The sequence below is a fragment of the Lichenostomus cassidix genome, chromosome 5 (genome assembly GCF_008360975.1).
Source record: "Lichenostomus cassidix isolate B80296 chromosome 5, HeHo_3.0, whole genome shotgun sequence".
Lineage (NCBI taxonomy): Eukaryota > Metazoa > Chordata > Aves > Passeriformes > Meliphagidae > Lichenostomus > Lichenostomus cassidix.
Genome location: NC_139486.1, coordinates 10,176,907 through 10,191,115, shown reverse-complemented (window position 1 = coordinate 10,191,115; position 14,209 = coordinate 10,176,907). Strand labels below are relative to the sequence as shown.

Here is a 14,209-nt window from a genome sequence, read left to right as displayed (position 1 = left end):
TTATTAAGGAGATAGTGATTTTTTTTTCCTTGTTTCTTTTTTTCTCTTTAAGCATTAATATTTGGGTAGAAGGGAACATTTTACCTGAGCAGTCTTCTTACTGCTTTGAAGTAGGTGCTTGGAAATCTGTTTTCGTTTGGTTTTAATTCAGCATTTAGTCATGTAAATAATATTTCCTCCTTACGTCAAAAATGTAATACAATCTTTTGTGACAATGAACTTTTTTTTTTTTTATGACCTCAGTCTGGATTTTCATGTGCAATTTTTTGCGCCATTCAGCATTGCACTGCTGGTATTATGAAAGATAGATTTTTACAATATATACTCCAGGTATCTGTGTTGTTGATTTTTGTGTTGTGCATCAAGGTAAAACTTGAATGTGGTAGTGGAGGGCTTGATTGAAATTACTGGTCAGAACTGAGCAGATGAGAGAAAAAAGGGGGCTGTATAAAGGATAGTAGATGAGTATAAAAGGCTTGTACTAATAGAGACAAGCTCTTATGTGCCTATTACATTCAGCTTGGGCCACTTAAAAATTATCTGGAGATGCTTTTAAAAAACTGGGTGATGATACATCATTAAAGAAGTAAAATTTTGTTGTGGGAAGTGAGAGAAATTTAGGATTGTCTTCTCTCAGCTGAACTGAAGGTACTGTGGATTTGCCTTAATTACAGCTATTTTCAGCCCTCTGTCTCATGTAAGTGCACTGATGAAGTCCCTTATTTCACTGGGACAGAGAGGCTGTTTGGATTGATAACAAAACATATCCTTGTTCCAAAATGGAATAGCCTTCACTGTTACTAATCACAGCTGTCAGTGAATAAGCATAACTCTGGTGCAGTCAATACCCAGGAGAATAAATTAGCAAAGTAGTAAACTGTATAAAGATAAAAATGCAGTGTGAGTTTACATATACCTAGCTTAATGATATTTTTTCCCCTTGAATAACTGTCTTGAAAAATGGAAAAATATTTTAAAAAGCCCCAAAACAAAGAAAACAGAGTTTTTGACACTATGACACTTTTCTAGCCTGCAGAACTCACTGTTCTGAGAACACTAAGAATTTTCTGCTCTTGGCCTCAAAATAATTGCTTGTAAATTTAGAAAATGTATAGAGGAAACAGGAATCATGCTTAACAGATGCTTCAGAGCTACCTTTTTCATCCCCTTTTTTTTTTCTCTCTTGCCTATCTGCTAGTATGTTTTAGATGCTGTATAATGATGGAAAAGAATCCCAGGAACTGTTTTGTGCCTGGCTTGATGGATCCACATTACAACATTTTTTATGTATTTTGTGACTTTATGCTATATTGTGGGAAGTGCATTTATATATATTCTGAATTGGATTAAATTTGATACTCCTTTGGGATCTTCTAAAGGCAGCCATAAAAGAACTTCCAAAACTGTGTGAAGCAGTAGAAGAAAGGATTCCTCACAGAAGCATTTATAATGTTAAGATGGTAGCTCTCCTTAAACAGAGAGATGTAGGTTTGGATTTAATATTATACCTAGAGTTTTCAGATCCTGAATTTGCTTCCTAAGATAATAATAAAGCATTGGTGTACAGTTTAGTTGGAAAGTATCATGGAAAGAAAATTTCTTATGACACTAAGATGTGTGGGCAAATGATTTCTTCTTATCCAGACTTGTAGCAGGGTTTAGAGTGGTGACAAATCTCACTAGAAGAGTCTAAAAATAATACTTTGTACTGATGTAGAACACTTCAGGGCAGGGATGCTATAAAAGGTAAGCAATATTTTGCTTATTTTACAGTTTAGGGAGGAACAAAATGGTAAAGTCTTAAAATCATGTAGCTATTCTGTAGAATTGGTGGGGAACAATCCAAAGCGCTGCTGTAATATTGGAAGCTTCATTGCCTAGAGACAAGTGATTTGCAAAAATCAGGGAATCAGCACTCTTTCCTCTGAAGTATCATTAGCAGTGCAACATCCTGTAAGCTCTAATCTTAGGACTTAAGCCCCTCACTCTATCAGTGACTGTCCTCTGCTGACTTTTAAATCTGGCATTTGTTCCAGCTGTAAATTATTCTTTGCATTCTGCATATCTAGACTGTGCCTGTGTGAATCTTTATAATGCAAGCAGATAAATCTTTATGAGCATAAATTCTCCAAGGAATCCCTGAGTATTCTCATTTAATTTCTAGTGTAACACCTGGAGGCTTTCAGGTTTGAATTTTCAAAAATAAAAACGCATGTTTAAATGTTAGATTGCCATTAATGCTTTAAACAGAACTGCTTTATTAAGTATTTATTTGGTAGAGGTGAACATGATTTCATTAATATTAACTAGAGAAGCCCTCAGGCGATAAGCATGCAAAAAGAATTTTCAACTAAAACTGTCAACTTCATATTCCAAATCTGAAGACACATCTCTTTAAGGCCTTGTGGATGGTGTGGAATGCACCAGTTTTAATGTGTTTCTGAAACAGCAGCAGCACTGTACAACTCCACCAGAAGTTTCTTTGAAAGGTCACTATCGCTTGTGTTAAACTTTTTTGGCTGTGTAAAAGTGATAAACACTTGGTTCTGGGTAGTGATGTGAAATTCAGTCAGAAAAATTTCTAAATTACTTTTACAACCTCCACATTAAGTATGTTGTAGAAGGATAATATCCTCATTGATTTTTGTTAATTCTCTTAATCCAGTACAAGAGAAACCTTCAAAGGGACTTGGGTTGGTTTGGTCCTTAGTAGTATCCTGTCTGACCCAGGGCTGTAGAGGTGGCTTGTTCTCAAGATGTCAATGATTTCCATTGATCTGAAACCTCCAGAATTGCAGCTGATGTAAACCTGCAGGCAGCAAACAAAACATATAAGGTTGGTAAGACAAAATACTAAAATAGTTTACCTGGGAAAGTAATCACAAAGAAGAGAGCAAAACTTGGAGAAACTGGGAGAGAAACTAGGAAATCGCATGCAGGTTCCAGGTAGAAGTCTTTTAATGAGACTTTACAGCTGGAATAGTACTGGCATACACCAGCAGGCATTTGTGTCTTACATGGACTTGACTTTCAGTAGCACATTCCCAAGTCTGTGTTTACTGCAAGAGGAATTAACATCCTCCTTCCTTTCTTACATTGCTGGGAAAGATGTTTTGTGAATCTAAATCTTCAGTTAGGAAAAACGCAGCTTCTTCCATGAACACCTTAATAAAACTAAGAAATGCTTTAGACAGCAGTGAAAGTGAAGTTCTGACTATCAATACTGTGACAAGTCTGGATAAAGGGTCTGTGACTTTCTCAACCTTGTTTTTCCTCCTGAAAACTCAGCTTCAGTAAAACATTTTTACTAGAGGTGTAGAAACCTGAATGTACTTTAGTATAACTAGAAATTCTTGCACAAGTGGTTTAGAGGGTTTTTAATTTTTTTTTCTGTGGGCTTTTTTTCTTTCTTCTGGATTCTATTTACAAATGTGGTTTGGGGTTATTTTTCCATCTAATAGAAAAATCTTAACAAAACACCCACATTTTTCCAAAACTCCAAGATGTTGGTCATAGATAATACAATATAAACAGTGAAGTGTACAGTGTAGACACTGAAATAATTGAAGTTAAACCTGCTGTCTCTTCACTAAATGTGGACAATGTTTTTGTCATTCCCTCACATTCAAATTAATAATAAAATACAGGCAAAGGAAAAGAGAGTTACTGTTACTGTCTTTTTTCCTTTTCCTTAGTGATTAAGAAGCAATGGATTCAGACAAAGCTGAAGACATAATCTAGAATGGTGGAAAATCTCACTTAGATTGTGAGAGATTGAATTCTGTGCATAAAGAAATGTCTTCCAGGCAGTTTAGTGTTAAATAAAATATTCTGATGATGTAACTTCCTGTTGTTAATTTCTAGAGTTTGATTAGTATTCAGGGCAGTGTAAAAAAGTATATCTTTCTTAGCTGTGCTCATAGTATGCCATGTTCACGGGGATAAAATGGAAGAGCAGGAAATGTCTTATGAGAGTGGGTTAATTTCCACAAAAGACAGGATAGATAGATTTTTCTGAGTTTTGGATGTAGGCTTAGAAAACTCACTTTAGTAAGAGTGAGAAGAATTTCATGTGGAAGTGAGATACTGTGCTTTCAGTTTTATGATATGGTCATTTCTACTTCCACAGTACTTCATTTCAGTGTTGAGTTCAAGAAGTATGGAGCCATACTTGAAGTTGCATTCTGTTTAATTTATCAGATTACTCTAAACTCTGCTGCATTCAGAATTTCCTGGGAGGATTATTTTTGTTAGAGATGAGCTGCATTTTAAAATTAATTAAGTAGTATTTTGTGGGTATTCTTGAGAAGGCAGTTTTGCAGTAATTATTCATAATAAGCTTCATGAAGTGCTTTGGGTTTTATTTCTTTTTATTTGTTGATCTCTGACACCTTGCTTTCACATACTTCTAATTGTAGAAGATGAGGTACTACCTGTCTTAATTTTTTACCTCTGCTGAGATTTCAAGGCTAGAGTCATTAAGAGACAGCACAGATGCACTCTGTCAGGAATTGGCAGTGCAGAAATATTTTTCATGCACTTGGCAGACAGCAGTGTAGATAGGTAGACTCTGATTTGAAGAATCTCTTCTGCTATTCTGATGGACTTGAAATTTTCTTAGATTTCAGGCTGAGGATCTGTTTTGAATAACAGAAAAGGAAAATAATAGCATTGATAGATAGGTCTTGGTTTAAGAAACAAAGAAAAGGTTGACAATTACTTTAAAATACTACAATAATTTTTTGATTCCTACTTGTTGATTTCAGAGACGAAGAGACTTTGTTTTCTTAAGTTGCTATAATTTATAAGCAAGTTGTTCCTGATAAATCATGCAGCAGATTTTTCTTGAAGGCACACCTTGGGAGGAAAAGGGGCTAGAGTAGGTCACTAGAGGATGAAACATCATTTTCTAGGACTGTATGCTTGCTCAGAATGACTGGGACATGCCGTCTGCCTTAACCCTTGTTGATCCTTGTTAGGATTTGTCATGGCTGGTTCAAAGGCACTGTTTCCCAGTCAGAGCAGGCAGAAGTGGGAAAAATAGTGAGCAATTTGGCTTTTGAGTGTCTGCTTTGACATTGCCACTGGTAACATGTGAACCAAAGACTCGTGTGCAGTGCAAAAAGACTAAAAGAACCATTGGGCTTGCTGTAAAACAGGAATTGGAGGAAATCTGGATTGATGGAAATGGCTTTCCATAAAAACAGAGTATTCAGAATGCAAATATAAGCTTTTTTTTTCCCCCCCTAGTTCTCTCTTCAAAGCACGTACAAAACCATTTTGAAAGAGGAAACTACCTTTAATTTCAAATCTAATGATTTTCATGGTGTTTCTGGGAATATTTTATCTGAGTATGTTTCTTCTGTGGCAGAAAGTTCTTCTGTAACTTTTCCTTTGTAAACAGAGCCAGAAGTTAAAAAAAAATCAGAAATTCATAGTGTTCATCCACTTCCTCCACTTAGGGCTGTCATATGTATCTCAATCATGGACTTCCCCTAAACAGCAGAAGAAGAGATTAAAGTATACTTTGTTCTATGATCATCTGATCATCTTTTCATCTTTCTTATTCTTTATCTGCTTCTACTAAAAGCCTTGTATAGAAACACAGATCACAGCTGGGAGTTAACTTCATAGGTGAAATGCAAGAGCTTTGTCTAGGGGTGCATGAAAGAAAAGAGGAGGAAATATACAGGAACCTGAATTGGAATTTGAAATGCAAAAGAATACTCATGGTGAGCTTGGACAGCATTTTTCTTATCTGTTGTCTTGTGACCCAGGCTTTCAAAGCTTAAGAAGACTTTTGATTTCTAAAAGATGCTTTTGATTTCTTGAGCTTCACAAGTGCATGACTTTATACTGTATATTGGTAGCCCACTGGGATTAGGAAGTAATTACTGAGAGCTGTAGATAGCAAGTGTAAGTCAAAATACAAACATTTTGTTTTTACTGCTGCCTCAGGCTGAATCTTAAAGCTGTTTTGCCAGCCCATATGTTATGATTCAAATGAATGCAATAAACTTTCAAAATAGTGAGAGTTGAACAGTGTCACATAAAAATCAGCTTTCCTTAATTGCACTGACTTACTTTTTCTGCTGTCTTTTAAAGGGATTAAATTTTATTTATAAAAAAAAAGTTGTGGGTTTTTTTTCTCTCATCCGGTGCAGAATGTGTTAGACTAAATGCTAATTGTATTCAGCATATTATTGGATAGTTACTAAAAGTGTCACTCCCTGGCTTCTTGGGCACTCTGAACTGTGTTAATACTATGTTATTATTGATAAATATTACTATTCTAACCTCTTAATGCTGATGTAATTACTTTCCAAATCTGTCCTTTATTTAGAATCTAGAAATTTGTTACACTGAGCAGGAGGGAGTATATGTTAGAACTCTCTTCATGACAGCATATTCCAGCAGATTTGCTAAATTGAGATCCCTTGTACTGGGATGCCATTTTGTTTAATCCTGCACATGGATGTGTACACTTGTTTTTGAAAGAAATAGAGCCAAGGAAAGTGATACATTTTAAAAGAATAAAACAAGGTCAATCATGACTTACCTTTCATGTTCAGCTATTCAGTCATTTTTGCAGACCAGAACATGAGAAATACACAATGTGATTCAAGTGACACGCATGGTTGTTCTATAGCAAGAAACTCATGATAGCATCTTGATTATACTTCTGATTTTCTAGGTCAGATAGGAAAATAAGGAATAGCCTGTACCTTCCAAACCTGTCATAGTTTGACTGTGGCTAAATGCCAGGCACCTACAACGTTTGCTCTCTCTGCACTCCCCTGCTGCAGTTGTGCAGGAGGGAAAAAAAACAAACCCCTGTTAAACACACACCGGGATAATGAGTTGAGATAAGGCAGCAGTGGGAGAGATGCACCGAAGAGCAGAACAGGCTGAAAACTTAAAGTTGCAAAGTGATTTATGAACCTAATGGAGTTGGAGGATAAATGAGAAGTAAAAATAAGCTCTTCAGACACTTCCTTCACTCACCCGCCTCCCTCTTCAGGCACCATTTCTCTGCTCACCCCGCTCCCTCCTTCCAACCAACAGCTTGGGTAAGGGGCAGGGTATGGGATTTTTTCTTAGTCTATTCATCATCACAGTTCTTCTGCTGCAGACACCGTTTCTCTGCTCACCCCCCTCCATCTTTCCAACCAACAACACGGGCAGAGTAAGGGATTTTTTCTCTGGTCAGTCCATCAGGGAGAGGGGTCCCTCCCACGAGGATCAGTCCTCTGAGAACTTCTTTGGTGTGGGTCCAATCTCATGAGCAACATCCCACCCGAATTCTGCTGCAACATGAGTCCTTTTGTCCATATGGTGCTGTGCAGATTCTCCCGAGCCAAGGCCAGGCTGCTTCCATCCCAGGAGCAAGGCCTTTTTCTCCTTTGCAAGACCTTTGCCTCTTTATCTCCCTATATGGGACTCCCAGTGGATCACAGCTTTCTCCAGGCATCCACCTGCTCCTCTGGAGTGAGCTGTGGGTGAATTTCTGCACCCCTGTGGACTCCATGGGCTGCCGGGGACCTCCTACTCCCCCATGGCCTTCACCATGGCTAGCAGAGAGTTTTCAGCTCTGGCGCCTGGAGCACCTCCTCTTCCACGTTCTTTACTGACCGTGGTGTCTCCATGTTGTTTTCCCTCACATATTCTCACCTCCACCTCTCCCTCTAGCTAAAAAGAAGTGCGTGACTAGTTTGCTGTGATTTCTTCTTAAATGTTTTCACTGAGGCGTAACCAGCACCTCCAGTTGGCCCAGACTTGGCCAGCAGCATGTCCATCATGTTCAGAGCCATCAGAGATTGCCTCTGCTGGACTTGATGTAAAAACTTCCAGAACTTTCACTCAGGACACACAGGAATCATCTTTGTGCCACTCCCCACCCCTCAGACACCTCCCCAGGCCTACCACAACAGCTTTTGAAGGGTTTAAATTTCTCTTAGATGCTAAAGGTACCTTGCTGATGTTCTGGGCTAAACAAAACTACCACATTACAAGAAATGGTTTTGCTGTTTGTTCAATAATTTTTACAGGCTAGAGCCTGTGGACACTGTGGTGAAATATGGTTTAATTGCTTGAGATCATAGCAGTTCAAGTATCAGAACAGGCCTTTTTGCTGCATAAGAATATCACATCATAATTGCTGCGATGAGAACTCCTCACAGAGGGGTGTTAAGTGCTGGGAGAGGTTGCTTGGGGAGGTTGCAGTTCCTTCACCCAGGTAGTTTTGAGAACCCAGCAGTGAGCAACCTGCCCTGACTTTGAAGATGGTCTCCTCTGAGCAGGAGGCTGGGCTGGATGACCTCCAGAGGTGCCCTCCAAGCTCAGCAGCTGGCATACTGCACTGATAAGGGTCTGTGGAGAGCTGGCAAATGGCAGAAGCTTCTTGTGTGAAGAATACCCTGTGTGTGTCTTCTGTGTGTTGTTAAATATTTTTCCTACTTCCTTAAATCCAAGCACTGATTTTTCCTGTTGATCTTCATCTGTTCTGTAATATGTAATATGTATGTGTAATGTTCCATAATATGTAATATGTATGTATAATGTGATCGCCAGGTCTTCCTCACAGCTGGTTTGCATTATTTTATGCTAGGAAGGTCCTTGCTTATGAAATCGCAGGGCAAAGTTTAATGTAGTTTAAATAGCCTATTTATTTTAGCACAAAGAGAAAGGAGTTTTAAATATCAATGCTGCTTTCATTTCTTTACAGGAATTAGGCTTAATATTTGAGTGTATATGTAAAAGAAGGTGAGGAGTGGGCTGATATTTCTCACTGTGTAAAGTTATGTCAGCGTTGGTGACTAGCAACCCTTCCCTACTCTCCTCAGAATATTTTCTTGGAGCATGTACAGGAAATAAAACTCTAAAAACCTCTGGTTAGTTGGTCCTATATATGTTCTGTAGAAATAATAAATAGCACTTCAAGCATGAAAAATGTGTGGAGGTAAAAATAAATAAATCAGTAGTTCTCCCGTACAAACAAGAGGAGTGAAAGTGTCAAGACCTCTGACCACACACAAAACAAATTTGATGGATGGTTGTCTGCTTTCAAAGCTGCCACTCCAGTGCTGCTTCAGTCATGGCCTGTGTTTTTTTCTGGAGTGATTCAAGCCATTTGCATTTTTATTTATCTGTTCTTCAGTGCCCCTGCCCCGGCTCAGCAGTAGGGTTTTGCCAGAAGGCCAGGCTGAGGTATGGGGGATGTTGTGAGGATGATGCTCTGCAATAGGACACCTTCACACTTGAGAGCTCCAGAGTCAAGATTCCCATGGCAGCCTCCCTGCTCAGCCTTATTTTAATATTTTTTGACATGTGTGCCCTGAGTAAACTGATAATATGTTGTCACCAATATATTGCTTTCAGCTTGCATTACTGTTTTAACAAGACATCAGGATGTGGCAATATATGTTGCATATTATAATAACACTCAGAAGCAGAATCAACTCAGAACTTGTCTAAAAATGGTGAAAAAAAGATGGACGATCTTTTCAGTACGTGCTAGGAATTTATTAGAAGCTATAAAATACTGAAATATATGAGGGAAAGTTCAGATTGTTTCAATAATTTAATTTTAAAATAAAGATTTCTGTGTGCTAACTTGAAGCAATAATTCTTGATGATAGAAAGCAAGGGAGCTGGAAAGACTGAAGAGCTGGAAATACCACTCAGGGTACCTGGTTACCTGCTCTCTGAGGATATCCTGTGGAGTACAGAAGAAAATTCTGTGAAGAGCAGTGGAACTGATGAAATCTGTTTTCCTACTAATCTGTGTTCAACATGCTTTTTTTTACCCCTACTCCCCTCTCCTCAAAAAAAAAAAAAACCAAACCCCAAACCAAACCAGAAAAAAGCAACTGAACAACAAAACTCCCTAAACCTTTGTAATATAGGAGGAGACTAAGTTCATGAAGTTTGCTGGGACAAGAGGGAGCAGATGTTCTTGGCTGGTTTGGATCTGTCTGTACCTGATAGACCATGCAGAGGTGAGGCACTTCTGTAGCCTCTTGCTCACTGAGAAACTACATTAAAGGTTTCTGTTTCTGTTCCCCTCATAGCTGTTCATTTTCATGAAAACTCTGTCCAGTTGGTTCCAGTGTCCTTTTGGGAGGCTGAGAAGAGAGACAGCGCAATCACAAGCCCTTATCTCATTAAAAGCTAGACTGGAAAAATATACCCCAGGCTACCCAAAAAATGACCTAGTTAGGATGAGATGCTGAAGTTTGTGTGGTTTTACATGTTTTAGATACAAAATTTTTTGAAGAGGAAAGGTCACTTTTCTGCTCTGATCTTAAGCTCCCTGTCCCACTTTAGGTTTCTCTTTCAGAGCTTAATTTAGATATTGTGCATGCGGTGCTGTTCTGTTTGAGGAACTTCTGTTCTCAGTGCAAATTGTAATTTGATCAAAAAACATTGCTGTCCTGTAGCAATAACCAAATTAAACTGTGTCATCCATTATTCTCTTCTAAGGTACTGTAATGAAAACATTTATTTCTAATAGCTTTTTACCCCTTTTGAATTTTAAAACTTTGGCAAAAGCTTATTTGCTGTGTATTGGCAATATACTGAAACTGTCTTCATGCAGACCTTCCTAGGTTCCAAATCCCATAGTACCTGGTGCAATCAAACTTTTTAGGAGTGCTTTAGATTTCTATAAGAGTTAATTTTTTTTCTATTTTCTTTAAGAATCAAATTTATTTTGAATTTTTATAGAAGCTTTATTGTATTTACATTGGCTTTATTCCCAAAGAGCAAATAATAATTGTATGTGGCAATACAGAGCACAAGTGTGGATTTTTAGGATGTTTACTGTTTCTGCAGTGAGGACAACATCCTTGCTTAAATAAGGAAAGAGCAAAATGTTTTTTTATCTGGGAACTCCCGTGCTTCCTAATTCTCGGAATGTCTTTGTGTTCTTTGTGGGTCAACCCACTTTTGCTTCCAGTTTCTAACCCTCTGTACTAACGTTAGTATGAGTTTAGCACCAACAAACTGTTCTGACCTTTACTGCAGTATATACAGCCTGAAGTATCAGCTGAGGTCCAGCCTCTGTTGCTTGAATAGCACTTGTATTGAGCAAGAGCAGTGATCAGACTGGAGCAAACAGTGTCACAGTGTCACAGTGTCACAGTGTCACCCAGCTGATGGCTGGAACCATGTCCCCTGAAATGTGAGTATCAGCATGTGCTGCCTGCCGGAGAAGTGGCAGAGAGAATGCAAACAACAGTGGACAAAACCAACCTTGGTGACTGTGCCTCTTTTTTTATGTGCTTATCTGTCCCAAAAAATGGTTGTCCAATGTTTAACGGTTTTAAAAGACATCTAAAAATCACATTCTTTTATTGTGATAATCTTTTTCCACACATAGGCAACTGGAGCATAAGAACTAGCTAGTGATTAATTAGGCATTGAGATGTAGCTTGCTGAGCAAGAACTGGAGTCTGTGGTTGGATGGCACCTTGCCATGCCTTTAGGAATCAGAGGCCCCTACCAGAACTAGCCCATCTTGAATGTCCTAGCCAGGCTCCTCTCCCTGCTCTCTGCAAGTATGTTATCTTCACTGCCGTAAGTGCAGAGTATCTTACTGAGGTGTGACTTCAAGATTGCTTCTTGTTGGCAGTTTGAAACATGATTATGGGGGAATAATCTGAGTCCTGCTGTTCAAGGTTCCTGAAAAGGAAAAGAAGCTGTTGCAGATGACACCCTGTAGTGGTATGGAAACCATAACAGAAAGCTGTTCTCAAAGGGGTGGCAGCTGAAATGTTTGTATTATCTGCTCTTGTGTTCATCACTGATCCCACGTTCAGGTGTAAGAGCATGTAATTAATACGCATGAGGGCAAAGCTCTGTACATACAGATTAATAGACATCACTTCTCTTCATCCCTTGTTAAATGCAGCTCGTTCATTGGTAATAAAGTTGGGGTGGTCTTGTAAACTCAATTTTCTGTTGTATTTTGTGACAATACTTCATAAATGGCTTTCTAGTTTTGCTACACAAGAAAATGCTGGCATTCAGAATACTGTGGAAGAGAATTTCTCTCAGATCTGGCTGCTCTGGTGCTGAGCTTGTTTAGCTTTTTTGGTCTGACATACTTCTTCATAAAATAAATACAAAACCCAAGGCAGACAAATCTGACTGTTAGGCATATCGCATAGTATGTTTTATTTGTCAGTGTGCTTTCTGCTTCTTTTCTGTGACAAGATATCCAAGATGTCAATTCCAAAAGTGGAGTCCTGTGGAGCCCTGTGCAGTTTATTTTGGTGTGAAATCTCTCTTGACAGCTGACAGTCCAGCCCTGAGCAATTTCATATCTCTGTGAAACCCTCACCTGCTGCTCATTTGGCATTCGGTGCTGTCTCTGTTAAGTCTTGAATATTTTCCTGTCACCTCTGCCTGCTTCCTTGTGACTAATTGTACAGTTTCCTTGAAGGAATCATGCTTTTGGAAGACTTCAGATCTCTAATCATTTTTAATTCCATTTTGTTCAGAAGAAACTTAATGGGGAAGCAGAGATTCAGTAGTTGTGGACTGTGACTTGCAAGTTTGGGAACTTTGTCCTCTCTTGACTTGCCTGTTCTCCTGTCAGCATCTCTTTTAGTGCTCTTTTTCTGTATTTCTTTTGTGCATCAGAAGCAGGTCATGCCTTGTTTTATTCTGTCATTTTGAGGAAAATTATGTTCCCTGTGTTGTTCCCAAAAGTCAATGTGCTTGAAGTTGGCTTCTGACTTCAAGAATTGACAGAATAGTGGAGGTCTTGAATATGATTTAAAAAAAGAATACACAGCTGTAGACAGAAAAGAGGTATTAGTATCTATAAATCGAGGAACTGAAACCTTTGCAGATTCCTAAACTACAAGTGCTGAAAGAAGCTTTTCCACAGTCACACACAAGAAGCAAGTCAATAGGTAGCTAAGTTTCACCAGTCTGGGTACTTAAGGAGTTACACGTTTTCTATCTCTTCCTAATTTCCTTTTCTCTTACAACCACAGCAAAGTGTCAGGTCCTAAGCCCATGCATTTCCCCATGTCCAGGCACTGATGTTCAGCAGCAGTAGTCACACCTTGGGCAGTCTCTAAATCTGGACTACTTTTGTAAGCTGCTTTCCTTTCTCATTCATGGCACTTCTCTGAACCTCCTTGTCTGAGTCGTGTTCTCAGCCCCAATCTCATTTCTTACGTGCTGGTTACAATCTTGAGTGTCATTATTACCTGTAAGGTTTTTATGCTTGCTGGGGAAAGTCTGGCTCAGGTCTGAAATAATCTGAATTTCCTCATTAATGAGAAGTATGAGTTGCTTTCAGTTCAGCTCTGACTTTCTGGTTCTTTCACGTATTGTTCTGTCAAGACATAAGTCTCTGCAGTCTTTGAAAAGCAGACAAGGAATAGACTAACATTAATTCAAATTATGGATCAGAATTTATAGTAGCTTTTTAGTTAATAGAAATTGTTGGGATTTTTTCTCTTTTGGGAGGTGTGTGTAGTTTTGTTGGTTTTGAATAAGACACAGTTATTGGATCTGTATGCCAAGTTACTGGATAGTTTCCTTGGGCTCTGTGTTTGATGGAGATACAGAGAGGCTTTTCCCAGGGCAAGGGGGCAATGAAGTGAGGATTCTTCACTCAACACCTCTACCCTTGCTCAACTGGTGTTGTAAAAATAGAAAATGGTCTCAGCATTGAGTCACAATGATTTTGTCTTTTTCTGTAAATGACAGCATCAGAAATCAGAGAAAATGCCTCACTTGTTTCGTGTGCATGGAGAATTTTGAACCAAAATTATAGATGCAGAAATTATCTACAAGAAAATACATTTCATTGCAAGTGCATGGTTTTGGGCTTAGCAAGGGAAGATAAGGTATCACAAAATATGTACAAGAGAGTTTGTGTATTTGGAATGTGAGGCATTTGACTCCCTTTGTGGCATTGGTGGACATACTTTTATAACTGAGAAATGAACCGGGTCTCATTTCTTCATTCTGCTTCTTAAATGTTGAATTACAGCTATAGCAGTTGAGGCAACTGCAGAGCATGAATAGGTTTGTATCTAAAATGTTGGTTAGCATGGAGAGAAAACTCAACTTTGCTCTTCTCTTGTAGGTAGCCAGACGTTTCTCATAGGTAAATAGGTGTTGTATTCCTTATCTATTCCTAGAGTGATGGCCATAATTAACACTTTGCTTTCAGGGGAAGGTTTTA

The 14,209-nt window shown here is 38.6% G+C and overlaps 1 protein-coding gene across 10 annotated transcripts in view; it reads left to right on the top strand.

Annotated features, from left to right (window-relative positions):
• TRAF3 (TNF receptor associated factor 3) overlaps nt 1-14,209 on the top strand; it is a 71,316-nt gene that overhangs the window by 21,894 nt on the left and 35,213 nt on the right. The gene's annotated exons all lie outside the window — the stretch shown is intronic.